This window comes from Mus caroli, unplaced genomic scaffold (assembly GCF_978045245.1).
Source record: "Mus caroli unplaced genomic scaffold, Mus_caroli_1 scaffold_15, whole genome shotgun sequence".
NCBI lineage: Eukaryota > Metazoa > Chordata > Mammalia > Rodentia > Muridae > Mus > Mus caroli.
In genome coordinates this window covers 77,513,139-77,533,925 of record NW_028227270.1, presented here as the reverse complement: position 1 = coordinate 77,533,925, position 20,787 = coordinate 77,513,139, and the positions used below count along the sequence as shown (strand labels likewise).

At 42.2% G+C, this 20,787-nt stretch overlaps 1 protein-coding gene across 11 annotated transcripts in view; it reads left to right on the top strand.

Moving 5' to 3' along the window:
- Nucleotides 1-20,787, top strand: part of Rnf182 (ring finger protein 182) — a 64,291-nt gene that overhangs the window by 26,316 nt on the left and 17,188 nt on the right. For 3 of the 11 annotated variants that reach the window (XM_085831140.1, XM_085831137.1, XM_085831139.1), the window contains exon 2: nucleotides 5,430-5,555. The exons of 4 other annotated variants lie outside the window; for them this stretch is intronic. The gene's annotated coding sequence lies outside the window, so the exon portion shown is untranslated. Of the gene's footprint in view, nucleotides 1-5,429; nucleotides 5,556-13,857; nucleotides 14,053-14,213; nucleotides 14,414-18,698; nucleotides 18,760-18,843; nucleotides 18,929-20,787 lie in introns of those variants that run through there. 4 more of the 11 variants (XM_085831141.1, XR_015045435.1, XM_085831144.1 and 1 more) reach the window with 4 other exon arrangements.

The window sequence follows — 20,787 nt, the reverse complement described above, 5'->3', positions numbered from 1 at the left end:
TCAGAACTGGGCTAATATCAGAAATAAAAGCTAGATACAGATGGTGTGGCTCAGGAAATGGTTATAGCAGACAGGAAGCATATATTTGTCTCCGTGGTAGTTGTAGATTGGATGCAGAGCCTCACACATAGTAGGTGAGCATTTTAGTTCTGAGCTATGTCCCAGCCAGGAAACATTTCTCTTTTATTTTAGTGAACTATTTTTGTCTGTGGTATATGTGTGTTTCCATGTGTGTGCACTATAGATACAACACTTGTAGATACCAGAGAGTGACAGCAAGTGTCTTCCTTAATCCCTGGCTTGTTAGAGAGCTCCAGACTCCTCTCCACTCCCACAGCACTGAGATTGCAAGCACCCCTCCCACAGGCCTGGCATGTTACACACGTGCTGGGAATCCAAACTCAGGCCCTCCTGTTTGCATGATGAGCTCTCACTCCTGGGTCACCTCCCAGCCCAGGGAAGCATTTATCAGAGTCAGATCATTAGGCCTTTATTCAGATGTTCAGATTAGAATTTCCCTACTTTTTGTGATTCTGACAGTGGAGCCCATGCAAGGCACATATTAGTAGGCACATATTAGTAGGAAAAAGACGTTTTCAGGAGGAACCTACCAGAGCATTGGATTATCAAGAAGGATAGGGTTTTAATTAGAACTACTCGAAGTTACTGAAATTCGACATTGTTATGATCTCTCACTCATGGTAATGTATAGGTGGGACATTTACTCCTACCAAACACAAGTGAAAGACGATTTAACACATCTTATTAAAAACCTTACTTATTATAATGGGACATTAGGAACAGACCACACTATCAATGGACACCATATGGGTAAGGAATTGGCAACATGACAAATTCAATGTTTTTTTTTTTTTTTTTTTCTCTGTCTCTACAGTTGAAGATGGAAGACCATAAAACCTTCAACCATTTTGATTTTTAAATTTCCACAGTGGGCCATAATTAAGAAGATGCTTAAAACACTTAGAGCTCATATTTTATCTGAACCAAGATTCCATTATTTGGCGAATTTCAGTAAATTTCGCTCGTTTGATGAGTAACTCTGGGTCATGGCCAATTTCTCTGCCAGATAAAGTGTCTTCAGAAAAGAGGAGCTGCCCTTAGTGCATGTGAGAATTCATGCTGTGGGGCAGAGGAGAACTCTCAAGCAGACATGGTCAGGGTTTCTTCATTCAGCTCATCTGATTATCCATATATGTAGTTGTGACAGGCACTGGTGACCCACAGATGAGCAAATCTGATACAACCTCACCATCCTGAGCTAAAGGGAGATAGAAATTATGACCAGGCATTTCCATATTGCACTAGGGTGCAGTTTTATGGGATGTAAGGTGGTTGCAGGAGTCAGGAGGCATCTGAAAGATGTGGGAATGATTGGTATCTGTGCTGAGTGCAGAACCTCCTAGGAAGAGGAGGTGTGTGGTGGTTGGAGTGAGAAAGTGGGAAGGAGAGGGAGTGGGGGGAGCTGCTTTAAATTGGTCTAGAGGATGTGGTGAGAGGGGTAGCGTTCTGTGGGGGATAAAATAGGGATAACCAGTGTGGCTGGTGCTGGGCAAAGCCCAGGCTAGGAAAATCTTAAGATATGTAAAACAGGAAGTAAAAGCTCAGATTTGAGTTTTGGAAAATCTCTTCAAAGTCACGACATGCCGAGCCTATTATGTGTCACATCTGTTATACTGAGACACAGTAAGGCATTTGTTTTTAGCTAAAATTCATTATTAAAGATTAATGTTCACCCAGGGAAGTGAGTTTCCAAGCAGTGAGCTCCCAAGTTACTACTCTTCGCACCCCAGAATACTGAGATACTTAGAGCCCCATACGCTCTCTTTGCTTTTTCCAATAATGATCTGCTCCTAAGAGATTTCCAGTATCCAGGGCTGGAGAGAGGGCTCATCCATTTCAGGCACTTGTTGCTTTTGTAGAGCACCTGGGTTTAGTTCCTGGCAAGCGCATGGTAGCTCATAACTATCTGTAACTCCAGCTCCAGAGCACCAGATACCCTCTTCTGGTCTCCTTGGACACTGCGTACACATGTGGTGCTCAAACATACATGCAGGCAAAAACCTCATACACATAAAATAAAAATAAAGATCTTAAAAAGGATTGCCAATAGCACTGACTCCAGAGCTATAGAATAGTCTTACTCATTTTAGAGCTTTATACAAATAGAATCATGTCTGTATAGTATTTCACATGTTCATATTACCATTTTCAGAATCTATGAAGCACATTTGGTAGTTCTAGTTTTTCCATTTTAGATAGTGTTGTTATGAGTCTCTCTCTCTCTCTCTCTCTCTCACACACACACACACACGAGACAGGGTCCCATTATGGAGCTGAGGATGGCCTTGAACTCATGATCCTATTTCTCAGCATATCATACTTAAATATGTGTGCTATAGGTTGGGCATCTGCTAGAGGAGGAAGGGTCATAGGTTACAGGTACAATTTAGCTTTGATACAGTTGATTAAGGTGGTTATGCCACTTGCTGGCCCAGAATTGTGAATGGAAACTCTTTTCATCCACGTTTTGGATTGCTGTTCATAGTGGAGAGTGGAAAGAGGGTAGACATCTTATTGTGTTTTCCTGACAAATGATGTTGATTACTTAAATTCTTCATATTTTCTAGTTGGAAATACTTTGGCAATACATGTTTACAAATGTTTTCTTCTACACACTGGCTTTTTAATCTTGCAATTATTTTGATGTACATAAGCATTTAATTTTATGAGTTCCATTTATAAGTCTTCCCTTCAGGGCCAGTGTTTTCTGTGTCTTGAGAACTTTTCAACTGCCTTGAGATTTCAAAGATGTTTCTCTATGCTATCAAAGAGTTTTAGAATTGGACTTTTCTACAGATCTATAACCATTTGGAATTGATTTGTGTGTGTATGTGTGTGTTTGTGTGTGTGTGTACTGTGAAGTTATGACTTAGGGCGATGGTGGTACATACATATATAAATATCTCTTAATTGTGCATTACTTTCTTAAAATATTTTTCCCACCGAATTGCAATAGCTTTCTTTTCATAGATTCATTGGGCATTGTTGGGATTTTTCCCCTCTTCTATAGTCTATCTTTTGGGCTATGCTCCTAATAAAACTGTAGCACTGTTACCAGCTAGGGTACTCATTTTTCTTTTTCTTTTTGGTTTTCTTTTAACCTATTTCTAATGTCTGGCATTTGCATGCACATTATAGAATCACCGGGACACACATACACAAACACAGACACACACAGACACACACAGACACAGACACACATACACACACACACACACACCAACTGAAGTCTTGATTGGCATTGCTCCCAGCATATGCTCTGTTGGGGAATGTTGATGACGGCATTACTGAGTTGTCTTCCTGATGAAGTCAACACAGCTCTCCATCCAATTCGATCCCAGTCCATTCTGAGTCAGACTTGTAAAAGTCTTGCTTTCTAATCATTCTGCCTGTCTGTGTAAACCTAATAGACTCTTGTCACCTTGACTGGACTCTGGGGACTTGACTGATCACTGATCTTTGCGTTTTCGGTGTGCGACTTACCTTGCACATTGAATGTGGAGTTTTAATACTTTTCTTACCCAGTCCTTACCCCTTCCATTTGCTGCCTCCTCATCCCAGTTCGAGCGACAGTTACAATTTTAGGTGGCAATGATCCTAGCATCCAGTACTTAGCTGTGGCATTAAGTGTTATTTTCATCTCATTGAACAGTTTTGTCTCTAATATGACCCTAATGATGAATCCCCAGGACGAGCAGGTGCTGAGTTTGTATTGCGATGGCCACACAATTGTTTGCCCCATCAGTGTGTCCACATCGTAACCCCAGTGGGAACAAAGCTGGAAGGGGCAGTTCCCTTCTCTGTCGCCTGCCCAACTGGGGTGCTGCCATTTACGCGTTGCCTTTGACTCCATTTGCCAGCAGCACTTTATATGGGACCTTTGTGTCTGTGTGGGGGGAGGGGTTGGTCTTTTATGCCCCCCTCCCCCACCATGACTTTTTGGGGTATGAAGGAATCATGTGGCTTTTGTACAATTACTTAGGGCGTCTGCCTTCTTTTGGTCCAGCTCTCTGGGAGAGATTTGTCTCCGTTCTCCTTGAAATGCGTGAAATAGATGAGGAGCGAAGCCACCTTCTCTAGTTTTCTTGGTAAAGCTGTAAATCTGAGAATGATGTGTCTAGGTGGATAGTCCATATCTTCATAATTGTGTGGCTGATTTCTCTCTTTAAGGGATTTTGCCACTTAATTAAGTCTTCAAATCTCTGCACACAAGTTGGTAATAAAACCTTCTCAAGCTTAGCGGAGAAGCACGTGGTATCGTTTATCCCCGGCATCGACAGTGTGTGCCTTCTTTGCCCTTCTTCAGTCCAGCATGAGAGCCTGTCAGTTTTGTTATTTTTCTCAGTGAGCCTCTTTTGACTGTTTGTCTTGCCTGTTTCCCCTCTGTTACTGTGACTCCCCGTGTCTGGCTCATTACTTTCTCTGGCTTTGCAAGCATGTTGTATACTGGGCTTCTGGTCTAGTTCCTTTCCCCAGCTGCACATTCAGAGCTCTGGACTTTCTTTCAGAGCCTGGATGTGGAAGCATCCTTCAAGTGCTGTGACATGTCTTTATCTTGTCTGCCCAGTGTGTTTTGAAATGGCCACTCTGCTTTCCCTTTTAGCCTACAGGCTGTTTGCTCATTAACTGCTAAGCTGTCATGGTTTTTGTTTGTTTGTTTGTTTGTTTTTGTTTTTATTTTGGTGGAGGTGGTGGGGGTCATTCTAAGAATCTGTTTGTTGGGTTCTGATGTAGCCAGACATCTTTTGTCTGATTACTATGTGAGTTTTGAGAAACTTAAGCAAAGCCTCTCACTTGAAATCTCTGTGATAATGACCGTGTCTACTTCTCCTTTCACTCCGTCGTTTTTCATACATAGATCATTAGATACACACATGTTTGCAATCTTTTCTTGTATGTTGGGCTCCTGCTATGAACTGCCTGTCTACTCCTCCCAGTGGTTTCTTCACCCCAAAGTCTCTATGTCCGATCAGTGCACACCCGCCTTTTCTTGTTCAGGGTTTGCACAGGGTGGCTTTTTCCTCTTCTTTGACTTCTTTGACTATTATTTCTTTTATGAGCAGCATATAGTTTGTTTGGTCATCCATCTCTTCAGACAATCTTCAGAGCACCCAATAGTCCATTAAGGTGGACAGCAGCCAGTTGCATGTTCCAGTTCTAGTTTATATCTGTTTGATTTCTAATTATTCCACGTGCCTCAGTTCCCCTTGCCTCTTTGCAGCTTTTGATGAATCAAGTGTCACTCAGGTGGTACCATGTTTATTTATGAGTCACCCACCTCATTTTATTCTTTCACCAGAGTGCAAGGGGCTGATCCCAGCATCCGTCCTTCTCTCTGTTCTCTCTAGATTCATGTTTTAGCCTCTGATGCTCCATGGCTCCCACAGTGCCCCAGCCCTGCAGAGCTCCCGACTTTCTTCTGCTTCATTTCTGTCACACATGTCAACTCCACAAGTGGTTAAAAAAATTACAGGGTGAGTAATTGTTGCAGCTAAAATTAATTTCTATTTGTAACTCCTTATGTATGTGAGTGTGTGCTTCCCCCCACCCCTGGGGTTTTCTTCTCATTTGTGGAAGAACTTATTCGTATGATAATTTTAATTTTATTGTCGTCTCAATTTTTGAATCATGTTTCTACTTCGTGTAGAACTCTGGAGTGTCTGTTTCTTTTACTGTTTTAAAGATGTAACTTCATTGTTCTTGGCCATCATTGGTCATTGTCTTTTCATCTTATCCTTCACTCAGCCTCCTCCCCCTCCTCTTCCCCTTCTCTTCTTTTCCATAGAAAAGTCAGCTGCCAGTTTATTATTGGTCTGCTGAAGGTGCATGCCCTTTCCCCCTGTGCACACTCTTCTTGGTTTCTGGCTTGCAGCACTCTGTTGGAATGTTCCAAGGCACACTCCCTCCTTTCTCCTGCTTGGGGGATCACAGAGAGCATCTTGAGTCAGTCGTGGACTCCTCTTGGCAGTCATCCCAGCACACAGTACTTTGTCTCGTTCCATCTCCCACCTCCTTCTGGATGCGTGCATGCCCATCTGCCAGACCTTTCTACTTTGTCTTGTTTGGCACAAACTCTCTTCCATGTTTTCCATTGTCATTTTCCCTTTTGCCTTTGGTATGGAAACTTCCCAACCATCTCTCCCAGATCACTTTTATCTTCTCTTCAGTTTCTTATTTGTTATAGTTTATGTGTTATAGAAGCCAGGCCTCCATAAACTATCCACTCTAAGGGTGCAATCAGTTCATTGATATTGGTTTAATTAAAGGAGTTCTACACTGTTATCACGGTATAGCTTGAGGACATTCTGTGCCTTCCGAGAATGCTTGTGTATGCTTGCATGATCTCTGTTCCCACCTCTCACTCAAAATCACTTAGCTTAGTGATTTTGAGACTTGTATACATTGCAACTTAGATGATTTTCTTCCTCTTTTGCTGTTAAACAGCATTCAATCAGATGGATAGACTGTAGTCTGTCCATCCACCCATTAGTTAGTGAAAACTGTCTCCAGTTATTGAAGGATACTTTCATTAGCATTCATGTAAGGCGTTGAGTAGATATGCATTTTGAATTTTTCTTGGGTAATCCCTACAAATAAAACTGCTGGGTCATATGCTGGATGTATATTTAACTTTATAAGAAATTGTCAAATTATGCTCCAAGTTTCTATTCCCATTGGCAGAGTATAAAGGGTCTGGTTTCTTTACAGTCTTTTCAACAACTACCAACCACAGCCATGCTAGTGGACCTTTAGATTTCTTTTTAAATGTATTTACTCATTTTTATATTGCAATGGCCACACAATTGTTTGTCCCTCAGTGTTTTTGCATGGTAACCACAGTGGGAGCAAAGATGGAAGTGGCAGTTTCCCACTCCGTCTCCAGTCTAACTGGTGTAGGGTATATGCGCATGCGTGTTTGCAGGTCAAGGTGCCTGTATGTGAATGCACAGGCCAGAAGGGGATGCCAACTCTCCTGCTCTATCCACTCTGACTTAGTTGCTTGGTTGAGGGTCTCTCTCTAACCTGCAGCTACGTTGATAAGCAGCAAGCCCCTGGGAGTATCCCATCTCGGTAACAACCCTATGGTCTGTGGGGTTGCAGATGTATAGATGTGTGAGACCACACATCTTATGTTGGATCTGAAGATTCGAACTCAGATATTCACGCTTTCATGGCAAGCGCTCCTACTCACTGAGCCAAATCTCTAGCCCTTGGCACACAGGTTTCAATTTGTGATTTAATTTTCATTAGAGTAAGAGCTAGTGATGTTTCTCACGTTTTTAATGCATATTTTGGCCACTTGTAAGTTTTGTTTGAAGAAATAACCATTCAAGTGTTTGGCACATTTTTATTTTACTTTACTTTTTATTACATGTGAGTGCACGTGTGTTTGTGTGTGTGTGTACCTGTGTGTGTAACAGTACATGAGTGGAGGCTGGAGGACAACTTGCAAAAGTCAGTTCTCTCCTCCCACCATGTAGGTACCAGGAATCAAATGCCAGTTGTCAGGCTTGGCAGCAAGTTCCTTCACTCACTGTGCTTTCCTGCTGGCTGATATTGACTGTTTAAAATTTATATCCTCTAGATACAAGATCTTTGCTAGATATATGACTTGCAGTTGTTTTCCTGATTCTCTGGTTAGTGTTGTCATTTTACCTCCTGTCTACTTAGAAGTTTTCAATTAAGTCCCAGTCATTAAGGGAGGGTTCCTCTGTGACATGGCTTTGGTATACCTAAGAACCTGATGCCACTAAGGCAAGGTTTTCCATATTCCTTCCACGAGTTTTACAACTGTTATTGTCGTATCTGCATCTATGGTCCACTTGGAGTTTGTTATTACAGGTGGACTAAGGTAGCCTTTACTTATTGATATTTATTTGTATATAGGCATGGGATAATTTTCCTGTAGTATTTCTCAAAAGGAGTATAATGACATTAAATTGTCTTAGTGCTTTTATAAAAAAAATGAGGCTGGTAAGATGGCTCAGTGGTTAAGAGCACCAACTGCTCTTCCCAAGGTCCTGAGTTCAAATCCCAGCAACCACATGGTGGCTCACAACCATCTATAACTAGATCTGACACCCTCTTCTGGAGTGTCTGAAGACAGCTACAGTGTACTTACATATAATAAATAAATAAATAAATAAATAAATAAATAAATCTTTAAAAAAATGAGTTAACAGCTAAGTATGGTGGTACAGATCTGTAATAATTTCTGGGCTTTCAATTCAGATCCATCCATTCATCTATCCATCCATCCATCCATCCATCCATCCATCTTAGCTATCATCATTATCTTTTAATGGTTATTTGTATAATCTATTATCTGTCCATCCATTCTTATAACCTTCTTTACCATATATTATTCCATCACTTTATATTAAAACTTGAAACTGGTTAGTATAAATTGTACAATTTAGGTTTCTCCCAAAAATCTTTTGATCTCCCAGATCCTACACATTCCCATATAAATATTAAGATAAATTTACTAATTTACACTAAAAACTTCCCTACTAAGGTTTTGGTAGTGGCCGTGTTGACTCGATCGGTGGGTTGGGAGGACTGACTTCCTCACAGCATACACTGGGGTTTCTAGTTCTTGACTGCGGAATGTCTTTTCGTGATTCAGGTCTCAACATTTCCTCAGTATTAATCGGTCAGTTTAAATACGTAAACACGCACCGAGCACCTTTCCTGGGTCTCTCACTGGGTTTCCTTTCCTTTCCTGCTGCTATGAACGAAATGGTTAGTTTTTATAGACTGATGCTGGTATTCGGCATGAACTTGACTCTTGTATTTGACCCTACACCTTGCAACCTACAGTTTTGGGGAACTGTGAACTCCTTTGTGACAGTCTAAAGAGTTCCACATAATCTGGGGATCAGGGAAGCTGCAGTTTTTCTTTTCAAGTCTCGTTGGTTTTTTTCTTTCCTTCATTTCTCCTTCCTCTCTTCTTGTCACATCTGCTCCATTTCCCCCACAGTTAGGAGTGACATGAGGGCGTCCATTCCCTTGTTCAGTGGTAAAAGCAGGCGTCCTCACTCTGCTCTTGACCCGGAAGGAGAAGCACTGGGTCTGGGACGGTTGTATGCTTCAGCTCTGCCTTTTTCATGATGCTCGTTGGCAGATGGAGGCGGTCATATAGAAGTTTGAGAGTTTTGACCTTGCTCATGGTGGGTGTGGATCCCACTGCCTGTGCATGTATCGCATGTATCGGATGATGACACACACCCTTTCCTTGTTAACAGTTGATCACATCGACAGAGTTTTCAGTTTTACACCAACATCCCTCTCCAGAGATAAATCTCCCCTGTTCCATCTGTAAAGGATGTTCTACTTTTTTCGTGGTGCTAAATTTTGCTTTTAATCTATTCTAAAAGGACTTTGTGTCCCTGTTTAGGAAGGGTGTTCTGCACTTCTCCTTTGATATCTCCATGTGGCTTTTGAAGTACTCTCTTCTTTATAATCTGAAAGCACTTTGTAAGAACAGGTCTCATTCCCTCCTCAAATATCTGGTAGATTTTTTTTTCCCACCAGAGAAGCCATTGAACATGGGGATTGTTTGGGGGAGATTTCCTTTTCATTTCTTTCTTTTTTCTTTTTTGGTTCATTTTTTTCTTTCCATAGGTCTATTCAGATATTCTACCACTATAAACGGGATGAACCAAAAAACGGGATGGTATATATATATATATATATATATATATATATATATATATGTATATATATACATACATACCATATAGTATACATACATATATATATCATCCCATTTATAGTATATAAATACTATATACTATATATATTTATATATAAAATTTACATATATCCTTTTCAATTTGCAGGTTTTTAGGAAGTTGTCCATTTTATTCACCTAATTTCTGTAAACAGTAGTGATATTCCAACTTTGTATGTATTTAGTCTTTTTATTCTCTGTTCACCAGCTTAAATAAAGAGCTCATGAGTTTTGTTTTTCTTTTTAATGTGTAGTTTGGTGGTTTCTCTCCATTTTCTATTTTCTATGCATTGAACCCCCTCTGTATTTATAGTTTCCTTCCTTTGTCTTCCTATGACTTACATTTATTCCTTGTCTCCTCAAAGCGGACACTTGGGTTTCTGACTCAAGGCTGCTCTTTTCTAATTAAGCGCTAAAGTTATAAAATGTTATCTGGGTATCATTTTCTTACACCTTAAACTTTAAGATATTTTCATTCCATTAAAAGTATGTAAAGTTCCATTTATCCTTTGCTTCTTGGGCCTTTAAAAAAAAAAAAAAGCCTGTTGCCTCATTGCCAGACTTATCTGCCCAGATTTCATTTGGTGTAGTGAATCTACCATGACAACAAAATATATTTTGGATAATCTTTGTTTTGAGACAGGGTCTTTCATGTAGCCCTGGAGCTTTCATGTAAACTGGGATGGCTTAGAACTTGCCCCTGCCTTCCAAGTCCTAGTATCAAAGGCATGTGCCACCAGGCCTAGCTCTTTATGTTAGTTTAAACTTAAATTTCTTGAAACATTTTGAGGTCCTGCATGTGTTTTTACTTCAAATAATGTTTCATGTGCCTACAGTCACTGAATAGAGGTTTTCTAGTATCAGGTCAGTGTGGCTGATGGTTTAAGTGTTTGTTGTTTTTGGATTAAGCATCCTATCAGATGAAAGTCTCCACCATTGCCATGTGCTTGTATTTATCATATTTGCCAGATATTGCTTTCTGAGTTTTAAGGTTCAGTTATTAATTGCATATATATTTGTGACTATTTTGTCTTCCTTATATAGTTGTGGATTCATTGTTACACAATGTCTTTATGCCTTTAGTAATATCTTCCTCTAGCTTGTTTTATTTAGACATTAGTATAGACATTTCAGCGCCTGTGTTTACTGTTTACCTGGTATGTCATTTCTTGTTAGAATCGAGATGGACCTCTGATAGACTGGGTTTAGTTCAGTATGATCCTTCATCCACTCAGACAACCTCTTTCTGTTGAGTGGAATTCATTCACATTTAATAAATTAATTGATAAAACTTTTGCCTCCATTCTGGTATTTCTCTTCTGTAAAGTTTCCATCTATTTTGTACTATTTTTTTGCTTCCTGCTTTTTCTGTCTTCAGATTTTAGAGGCTGTTTTCATAGTCTATTTTGTTTCCTTATTTTCTTTCATGGTTGCTACAGAGGTTACAATATATATTTTAATTTATAGTAACACACTTCTGACCAATCAATAGTCATTTTTCCTCTATGATAACTATCTCTTGTTCAAGATTGTGTGTGTGTCTTTCAGTAGTCTAGCTTTTATGTGTCTTTTTGTGGATCTCTGTGTTCATCTTAATTTGAATCCTCTTAACTTTATGATCCATAAATTAATTTTTGCATCAGTTTTGGGGATTTATCAGGTAATATGCTTAAAAAATTATTTCCTTTGTTTTCCCCTCCCCTTTAGCTAATTAGATTTCTTTCTTTCTTTTATTTTTTTCTCCCTATTCTTCAGTTTGGATTTTTTTGGGATAGGATATCTCTATACAGTCATGGATGTCCTGGAACTTTCTCTCTATAGTCCAGGCTGGCCCCAAACTCACCAACATCTTTCTGCTTCACAAAAATCCTTCTGCTGGAATTAAAGGTGTGTGCCACTCTGCCCAGCATCGAATGGTATCTCTTTATATTGATAGCATTCATTATTTTGCTGCCCCTAATGTCCTATTGAGTACCACTGTAAAATTTTTTTCAGTCATTATTTTTTCAAATTTCTGGACTTTGCTTTACTTCTTTTAAATAGTTACTCTTTATCAAGATCTTCCTGTTAGTTGAATCATTGCTGACATACTGTTGTTTAAACTTTTTAAAAAGTTCTATAAGTGTATTTTAATACTTGTATGAAAATTTTGCTAAATCCAACATCTTGAGAGATTGATAGTTTTTTTGTTTTTGCTTTCAAGACAGGGTTTCTCTGTGCAGCCCTGGCTGTCCTGGAACTCACTCTGCAGACCAGGCTGGCCTCGAACTCAGAGATCCACCTACCTCTGGCCCCTGAGTGCTAGGATTAAAGGCATGTGGAACAACACCTGGATGAAACTCACAGTTTTTATCGATTTTTTTTTTTCACAGAGTCTGGGTCCTACTTCTTTGTTCTTTTCATATTTTATCTTTTTCTTACTATTGAATGCTTAGAATTTTGAGATACATTATTCAGCTAGTAAGAAAAACAAAATAATGACTTTTATAGGCAAATGTATATATTTAGAAACAGACACCAGACCCAGAAAGAGAAATGCTGAATATTTTCTCTTGTGTTATACATGTTAGCTTTGAATCTTCAGATGTGTGCTTGAAATACCCAGAGGTCACAAATTTAGCGAGGGGCCACAAGAGAGAGGTTTAAGGAAAAGGGGATAGAAACTATGGTACAAAGGGGTGAAGAGGGATAATGGGAGAGAAGCATTAAATGGGGGTGGGGGATGGGAGGACAGGGTAGAGGAAGGGATGCACAGAAGGCTTAACTAATGCTAAAGGCTGGAAATGTCATACGGAAACCTACTGCTTCTACAGTGCTTGTGTGCGTGCTTGCTTAGTTTCTTAAATATGAACTTTCTAGAGCAATGAAATAATTGTCCCTTTCTTTTGTGTTACTGAGGAGTGAACCCAGGGCCTCGAACATTCTGTAAGAACATTGCCTCTGGTGAGCCACATCCCCAGCTGGCTGTCCTTGACAGACTTGTCTAGGTTTATAATTGCTTCATGTGACAAGGGAGTTTACAGCTGCCTTGTGCTGTGGTGCCAAGGCCAACCTGTTTTAGGTATTATGTTTTTGAGTGCTACAGTTTTTATTCAATTCTCTCTCTCTCTCTTTTTCATTTAAAAAACATATTCCAATTCTCTGCTGACATTCTTCACTTGTCATCTCTTCTCTTGAATGTGTCAAAGTTCTTTCAGGGTCCATGTCTGATAATGTCAGCATCTGAGCCGGTTCTCCTGACTGTCAGCTTCCTGCTGGGTTTGGCCATTTGACCATATGGTTTTGTTTTCTCTCTTTTTCTCCCTCTCCTTCTCTCCCTCTCCCTCCCTCTTCTCCTCCCCCTCCCTCCCTCCTTTCTTCCCTTCCCCCCTCCTTCTTTCTCTCCCCCTCCTTTTCCTTTTCCTTTCTTTCTGCCCTCTCCCCCTTCCCTCTCTTTCCTTCCCTCTCCCTCCCTCCCTCCCTCCCTCCCTCCCTCCCTCCCTCCCTCCCTCCCTCCCTCCCTCCCTCCATTTCTCCTCCTCTCTCCCCTTCTCCCTCCCTCTTTCTCTTTTTCCTTTGGAGACAGGGTCTTGCGTCTGACCCAGGCTGGCATCAGACCTGCAATTCTCTTGCTTTAGCTTCCCAGATGCTAGGATTATAGATGTGCATCATCGTGCCTGGACAGTTTGGGACTTTGTTTGTTTTGAAACCGAAGCTTCTCTATTACAGCTCTGGCTGTTCTGGCACTCACTATGTAGAGTAGGGCGGCTGTGGAGGCACGGAGAACGCTGCGAGACACTGGATGTCACTGGATGTCTTCAGAGGACGTTGGGTTTTCTTCCAAACGATGAGATAGGGGTCATTCTGGTTTGAACATGGATGAAAAGGATTTAATTCCACATTTTATTCTTTTAGAGGAATATTTTCTTTTGGGTTTGTTTTATTTGTTGGCTGTGGCCTTCTGAGATTCCAGTTGAAACTCAGCGGTGTTGTAGGGCCTTTCTGTTCTTGCTGAACTCTGACGATTCTCTGCCCAGCTTTGTGGATCCCCCAAAGCCCTGATTAGTATTTTAACCTCGTACATTCTGCATTTTCTGTTTCTCCAGCCTATTTTGTGTTGCCTTTTAGGTCTCTTAGAAGGAAACATCATGGGTCAGATGGGTCCTGTTATGCTACTTAAGCAAAGACTGGAGCCTTCTTAATGCTGGGGTGATCAAAGGAGAGGTTCTGCAGGGTGAGACCAGACTTTGCTATAGGTGGGTGAGCTGGATAGAGGTGGATTCTTCTTCTTCTTGCAGTTTTCTTTAAAAGATTTGTTTATTTATTTTATGTATATGAGCACACTGTAGCTGTACAGGTGGTTGTGTGCCATTATATGGTTGCTGGGAATTGAATTTAGGACCTCTGCTCACTCCAGCCCAAAGATTTATTTACACGGAAGCTATCCTCAGACACACCAGAAGGGGGAGTCAGATCTCATTATGGATGCTTGTGAGCCACCATGTGGTTGCTGAATTGAACTCAGGACCTTCAGAAGAGCAGTCAGTGCTCTTACCCGCTGAGCCATCTCTCCAGCGCCATTACCAGTGCCAGAACCCAGTGCTTCACAAATGCTAGGTAAGTGCTCAACCAGTGAGCTTCATCTCCAGTCTAAAAAAAGGGCAAGGGAACATTCTATAATTGCATGTTAAAAAAGAAAACAAAAACACCCCAAAAGCTGTTGTAGAAAGCCAGGGTTAGGGACCTACCAACAGGTGTGGGCTGTACAGCAGTGAATTCTTTTGACAGTATTGGCTCTCTCAGGCAGGCATGTTAAGGGGATGAGGACATGGCCCAGAACAGATAGAAAAGATGCCGGTGTTCACATAAGTCTAACTGTCTGTGGGTGAAATGGCTTATGCTGAGGTCTAGTGAGAAGACAGACTTGGAGGAGCCTCTGTAGAGTTTGGTCCGGGACAGAACACAGGGCAATAACAGTTATTTTATAAATGAAAATCCAGGGTGAAAGCAGAAATGGAGAGGCCATGGAGCATATTGTAAAGAATTTAATGTCTAGAACCAGTCACGATGTATCTATTATTCAGATCTTCTTCCTCCCACCAACCTGCAGGGTTAGTACTGTCTATGTGTTCCCAGCAAGGGACCCACGTTCAGATATTTTAAATAACACATTCAGGGTCATGTCGGGAGTGGCTGGTGGGAGCAGACTCCAAACTCAGCTCTTTTCGATGTCAAAGCACCCTTTTCTGTCCTCAGCCTGTGTTTAAGCAGTTACCTGGTGATTTGTTTTCCTTAGTAGTGATTTCTATTGTCGATGGTTAACACTGATAAGCTGTTTGCTGTGCGGGATTCTGAGAAGGAAATTCAGAGGGACCAACAAGCACTGAGCAGACAGACGGTGAGGGAGGCACCATTCGTTGCTTTTTCCCCCCCTTAGCGTGGAAGCCTGTTAGCTATTGAGTACGAAGTCTCAATTTCTCAGATGAGAAACTGTGACCCAGAAAGGTAAAGTGATTTACCCAAGCGATTTACTCAAGAACCCAAAGCCTGTTCATTAGAGAGAGCTGAGCTCTGTTTAGACAGCATTACTGCGTCCCAGTTTGGGGCACTCCCTCAGAGGTTACGGCACAGTGTATTTATCTGGGCTAAACAGTCACAGTGTTGATGAGTGTTCTTTCCAAGAATCCTGTCATGACTGGAGTCACCCTTGGGGGCTACATGTAGCTCAGCAGTGCTCCTAACATCCTGGACAGCTGCCTCAGCAGCACTTCCTCCTTCAAGTCCGGCTGCCAGGATCCACTAGAACATTGGTGCTTCTGCCCCCCTCAATACAACGTTAGACAAAAGCATGCCAACCACCACGAGAGAACCAACATAGAAAAAATCATATGAATCCTGTGTGTGCGCGCGCGCGTACACATGTGTGCGCATATGCATGTGTGCATGTGTGCATCTGTGCCTATGTACATGTATGCATGTGTGTGTATGTGGAGGTCAAAGGTCAGAGTCCTTCATCTTCTCCAGCTATTCTCTACTTTGGTTTTTGAGACAGGGTTTTTCACTAAATCCCAGAGCTCACCTGTTAGGCTAGAACAGATGGCAGTGTGTGCCTGGGAGCCTTCTGCCTCTGCTTCTCCAGTAGTGGGTTTATGGGTTTTGTGTGCCCAATTTCTCATGTGGGTTTTAAGGGTGGTGCTCAAGGCCCCAATGATTTGTACAACAAGCACTTGACTGAGCCGAGTCCTTGGCCCCAAATGAACAAGCCTATTAAAGATTTCTGCCTAAAAGCAGCCGCTCTGTGCTAGGGACCTCAGGGTCTAGCTCTACAGTTACTGATGTAAGACCTATTGGTTGATGCTGTTTTTTTCCAGTGGTAGCCAGCAAGCTGCTACCTCTTTCTTTCCCTCCTTGTGTCTTTTTGATGTTTTTTCTCGACCTGTTTGATGTCCCTTTCATTCAAGTGACACTGGCAGATCCTGCGGTATAGAGGTAATGTGTGGCCCTAATTCGGTGCAGCCACACAGGGTAAACTCCCAGTTATATGCCCAGCAGAGAAAGTTCACAGGCGTGCAACTGTGTGCACTCAAATATGTGTGTCTGCCTGAGGCTGGAGCTCCGAAGCAACCATGGGCCACCAGTGGGGAACCGAGTGAGACAGTCTTATTACACTGTCAGGGCACAGGCAAGAGGAAGCCTCCAGTTTTAAAATGGGTTAATCAGGGCCACTGGGAGAAAGAGAGAGTTCTCCTTAGGAGAGCAAGTAGAAAATCAGGAGAGATTAACCACGCTGTCTCTAACTGTTACAGCATGTGATGAAGGAACAGGCATTGTCTACTCCTTTTTGGCTCTCCTCAAGCCCTTCAGGTCCTCCCGGTCTTGCAGGAATTCCTATAAAAGCTGTAATGATGAGACACACCCCGCACTCCTCTCCCTCCCTCCTCCCCTTCCTCCTCCCACTTCTCCTGTACCCCTTCCCCTCCCACACTCCCCACCTTTCCCACACCCTTTCTCCTCTCCCATTTTTATCTCTTGAAGGTTAGGGCCATTGTTAGCGCCTAGCCTAGGGCTCATGTTTTCAAAGGCAGGCTGTAAACATTTTGCTCATGAACCAATAAGAACATACACGGCCAATGGGCAGAGGAGAAAAAACAGGGATAAGGACAGCATCCATGAACACTAGGGTTGTTGAGCAGGCAGAGAGCCTTGCTAATGGCTTTTATTTTTATCTTTTTATGATGAATACTTTTAAACATATTCAAACGTGGAGAAAATGGTATAATGAATCCCTTTATCCTAATCACGGAGCCTCAACAATGATCAACATATGGCCAATCTTGCTTCATTTATCTACCCCCTCCCCACTGAATTATTTGAAACAAAGACCAGATGTCATATTATTTCATCTGTGAATACTGTAGTGTGTGTCCTTAAAACAAAGAGAAGACATGGTTTAAAAAAAGAGAGAGACACACAACATCGCCACCAGTCCAGAACACAACGATGCAATGTCTCACCTCATCAGATGTATGGCCACTGTTGACATATTCCTTATGACCTTGTACGTTTGGCATGCTTGGTGGGGTAGAGCCAGAGTCTGAACAAGGGCTATGTATTTATCTAGTAGGTTATCTCATAGAGATCTCTCAATCCACTTGTCTTGTTTCCCCTGACATTTTGTTGAGCTGAGAAAACCAGGTCCTTTGACATGCGGATTTCAGTCAATTCTGAATTTGAAGCCTCTGTAATCCCACGACATAATTTCTAACTTCCTTTCCTAATTCCCATCTCTCCTCTCACTGCAGACTTAGAGATGAAGGCTTGCTAGGTTTTTAGTGTCTTGGACAGGAGACTTCAGAGGTGGCAGTAGATACTTCCCATTGCCTGAATGCAGGAGGCAGATGACACCTTGTTTCTCTGCCCTGTGGGGCCAACATTTACCACAGGTGTCATCAGCGAGATTTGTATGTGGCCCACTTCTCCAGCTGCGTGTGAACCTAGGGTGTCAGCAACCAGGTTATTGTTACTTAGAACGGGCACTGGGAAACTTCTGGAAATGTCATGGAGTCAAAGTCTTGGTTTTGAGGGCTCATATAGCATTTTCCACTGGAAGCTCAAACAGCCTCAGGAACTAGGTAGAAGAAATGGCCTGGCTGGGCTTACAAACTCGCTCAGGTGCAGCCCTGGGCTCTGACATACCGTCTCATCTAATCAAGGATATTACTAAGGTTTTGCAGGTATTATAATTCTGCTACCTTTGCTTATTCTCTCTCTCTCTCTCTCTCTCTCTCTCTCTCTCTCTGTCTGTGTGTGTACATGCATACAACTGTTTGGAGGCGAGAATTTATGTAAGTGCATGATTGTGTGTGTGATGGGTGCACATGCCTGTGCAGAAGTCAGAGTTTTGTAACTATTGGATGTCTTCATCCATTGTTCTACATTGTTCTTCACTGAACCAGCAGCTCGCTGGCCAGTGAGCCTAAAGAATATGGCTTTCTTCATCACCCAGAGCTGGGTCACAGGCATGTGCTGCCATGACTGGTGAGAGCATGCATCTGTGTCTGTGAATGTGTGTGTGTGTGTGTGTGTGTGTGTGTGTATGTGTGTGTACATGTGTGTGAGAGTGTGTTTGTTCTAGTGATTTAACTCAGGTCCGCATGCTTGTGTGGACAGTCCTTGGCCAGTGGAACTACCGCCTAGCCCTCTTTGTTTATTGATTGAAGTGTGTCCTCTGTGAGGAGGAATCATCAGTAATTAGGTTACACTGCAGGTACATGGAAAGCAAACTGTGCAAAGGAAAGAAAAGGATGGGGTAGAGGGAGGGGGAGGGTAGCAGGAGGGGGAGGGGGAGAGAGACGGGGAGGAACGGACTCTTAAGCCTTTTGCTTTGCTTGTCCATTTTCAGAATGAGCTGCACTCTGAGAGGTTATCTTCCAAGGACGATGGGCTGGTTTGGTTAAGTTTCATCCCGATGCTATGGCCTTAGGACATAGCTGATGCTTTAGCCTTCCAAGGCACTGTGCGCTCTCTGGCAAGGTGATTTCCAGATTGCAGTTGTACAGTTTTTATACAATAAATCAGCAATCCCTGTCTGCGGCCCTAAAATCAATGGCGCTACAGTTTCAGTTTCATTAGGTAATAAAAATGTGTTTTTCTAAATGAAGGGAATTGATTTTTTTCTCTCTCAGTTTTATCTAGTTTTAAAACCTTGTTAACATACGTGTCACTATTACACAACACTGACACTTAAAATTTCACGATGCTCTGTTGTTCAGCTGCTTTGCCACCTGCCATTTGGCTTAATGACCTCTGGTTTTACATTAGTGCCAAGTGGAAAAGATGGCTGTTTCCAAGAGCCCACGTCTAACATGATTGCTCATCTGAGAATGCTCTCTCTCATTTATCATCCATAGTTCATTTAACTCAACAGGCTGTTCTCCTTCTGCCCTCCTCCTTTCCCTCCTTGGTTATTGTGTCTGGTCAGATTTATCATGGACCACTTTCTCTCTGCCCTGGCCAAAGCTCTAAGCTCTCAGCTACTGTCTTCTCCTCTGTCTGTGTCTTTCTGGACTTTTAAGCACTGAGATCAGTGACTGCCTGCTGCTCTCATGCCTCTGGCTTCCCTGTCTGTCCTTGGATTGAGACAAGACTTTCTTTCCCCCTCTAGCTTGCTTTTACTTCTCTCTTTCCCAAACTCATGCTGCCAGCTTCCAGCTCAGCATTCTCAGCATCCTCAGCACAGCATCCTCAGCATCTTCAGCACAGCATCCTCAGCACAGCATCCTCAGCATCCTTGGCATCCTCAGTTCAGCATCCTCGGCATCCTCAGTTCAGCATCCTCAGCTCAGCTCAGCTCCCTTCCCTTTTACTCCCCTGGTTCCCTCGAGTCTCCCATTCCTGATTTCTGTTATTCCCCCAGTGTTGATGACATTTGAATTCCAGCTCTGATGTTCTCATTTCTATGTTTATTGCAAAATACAAAATGTGTATGGTTTGATATCACACACCTGAAAATAAGAGCCAAGGGAAGAGAGCGTGTCTCAAGCATCTAGTTAAGGATATTCATGTTGCTCATGGACTCCCAGTTGCTAGTTGATCAATAACAAAAATTTAAATATGGGTTTAAAGGTCTCCAAAAAGATGCCTCTCTTCCATTAAAAACAAAACCAAAAACCTGTCCCCTGTGCTGTATCTAATTTAACCTAATAATGGGTGGCCATATTTCTCCTTAGTCTATAGTTATACACCGTGGAAAATGGCCTCCACGGTGCTAGTGATTTCGCTCAGTAGGTAAAGGTGTCTGCTGCCAATCCTGAAGAACTGAGTTTGATCCTGGAACCCACATGGTAGATAAGACAAGTGACTCCTGCAGGCTGCCTCTGACTTCCACACTGCTCTGTGGAACCCCCTCCCCCCAAAGCAGGTAAGGATGTCTTGATCGATAGTGACTATATATACCTTAGTGGTCCCATAAGATGCTAACGGAGCTGAGAAATCCTGTTTCCTAGTGACATCCCAGCCATCCTGATGCCCTAACAGTGCAATGACTCCTGTTTGTGGTGATGCTGGTGTCTGCAGGCTCACTCTGCTGCCAAACTTGGGGTGGTAACATACAGGAGTTGGGGCTAGCCTGGACTATGTGGTTAGACCCTGTCTCAAAGTAACAGTACAAACGAACAAAACCAGAATGAGTGTTTTAATAAACAGCAACAGCACACCATAGTTGGTAATAAATGACCTCACTACTGGTTTATAAATTAATTATACTAAAGCCTTAATCATTTTAAAGTATGTATAAAATTTTACTGTACAGTAGTCTGCCATGCTGGGCTGACTGCAGTCTCATCTAGCTCATGCAAGTAGTGTTCCTTAATGGCATGAAAGGCCTTGCCATGACTGACTGGACCATCTAACTCTAGGATGTTCACAATCTGTTGCAAACCTGGTAGGGGCATGGTTTGCAGAAGGTACCTGTAGTTAGGTACCTGGTGGTA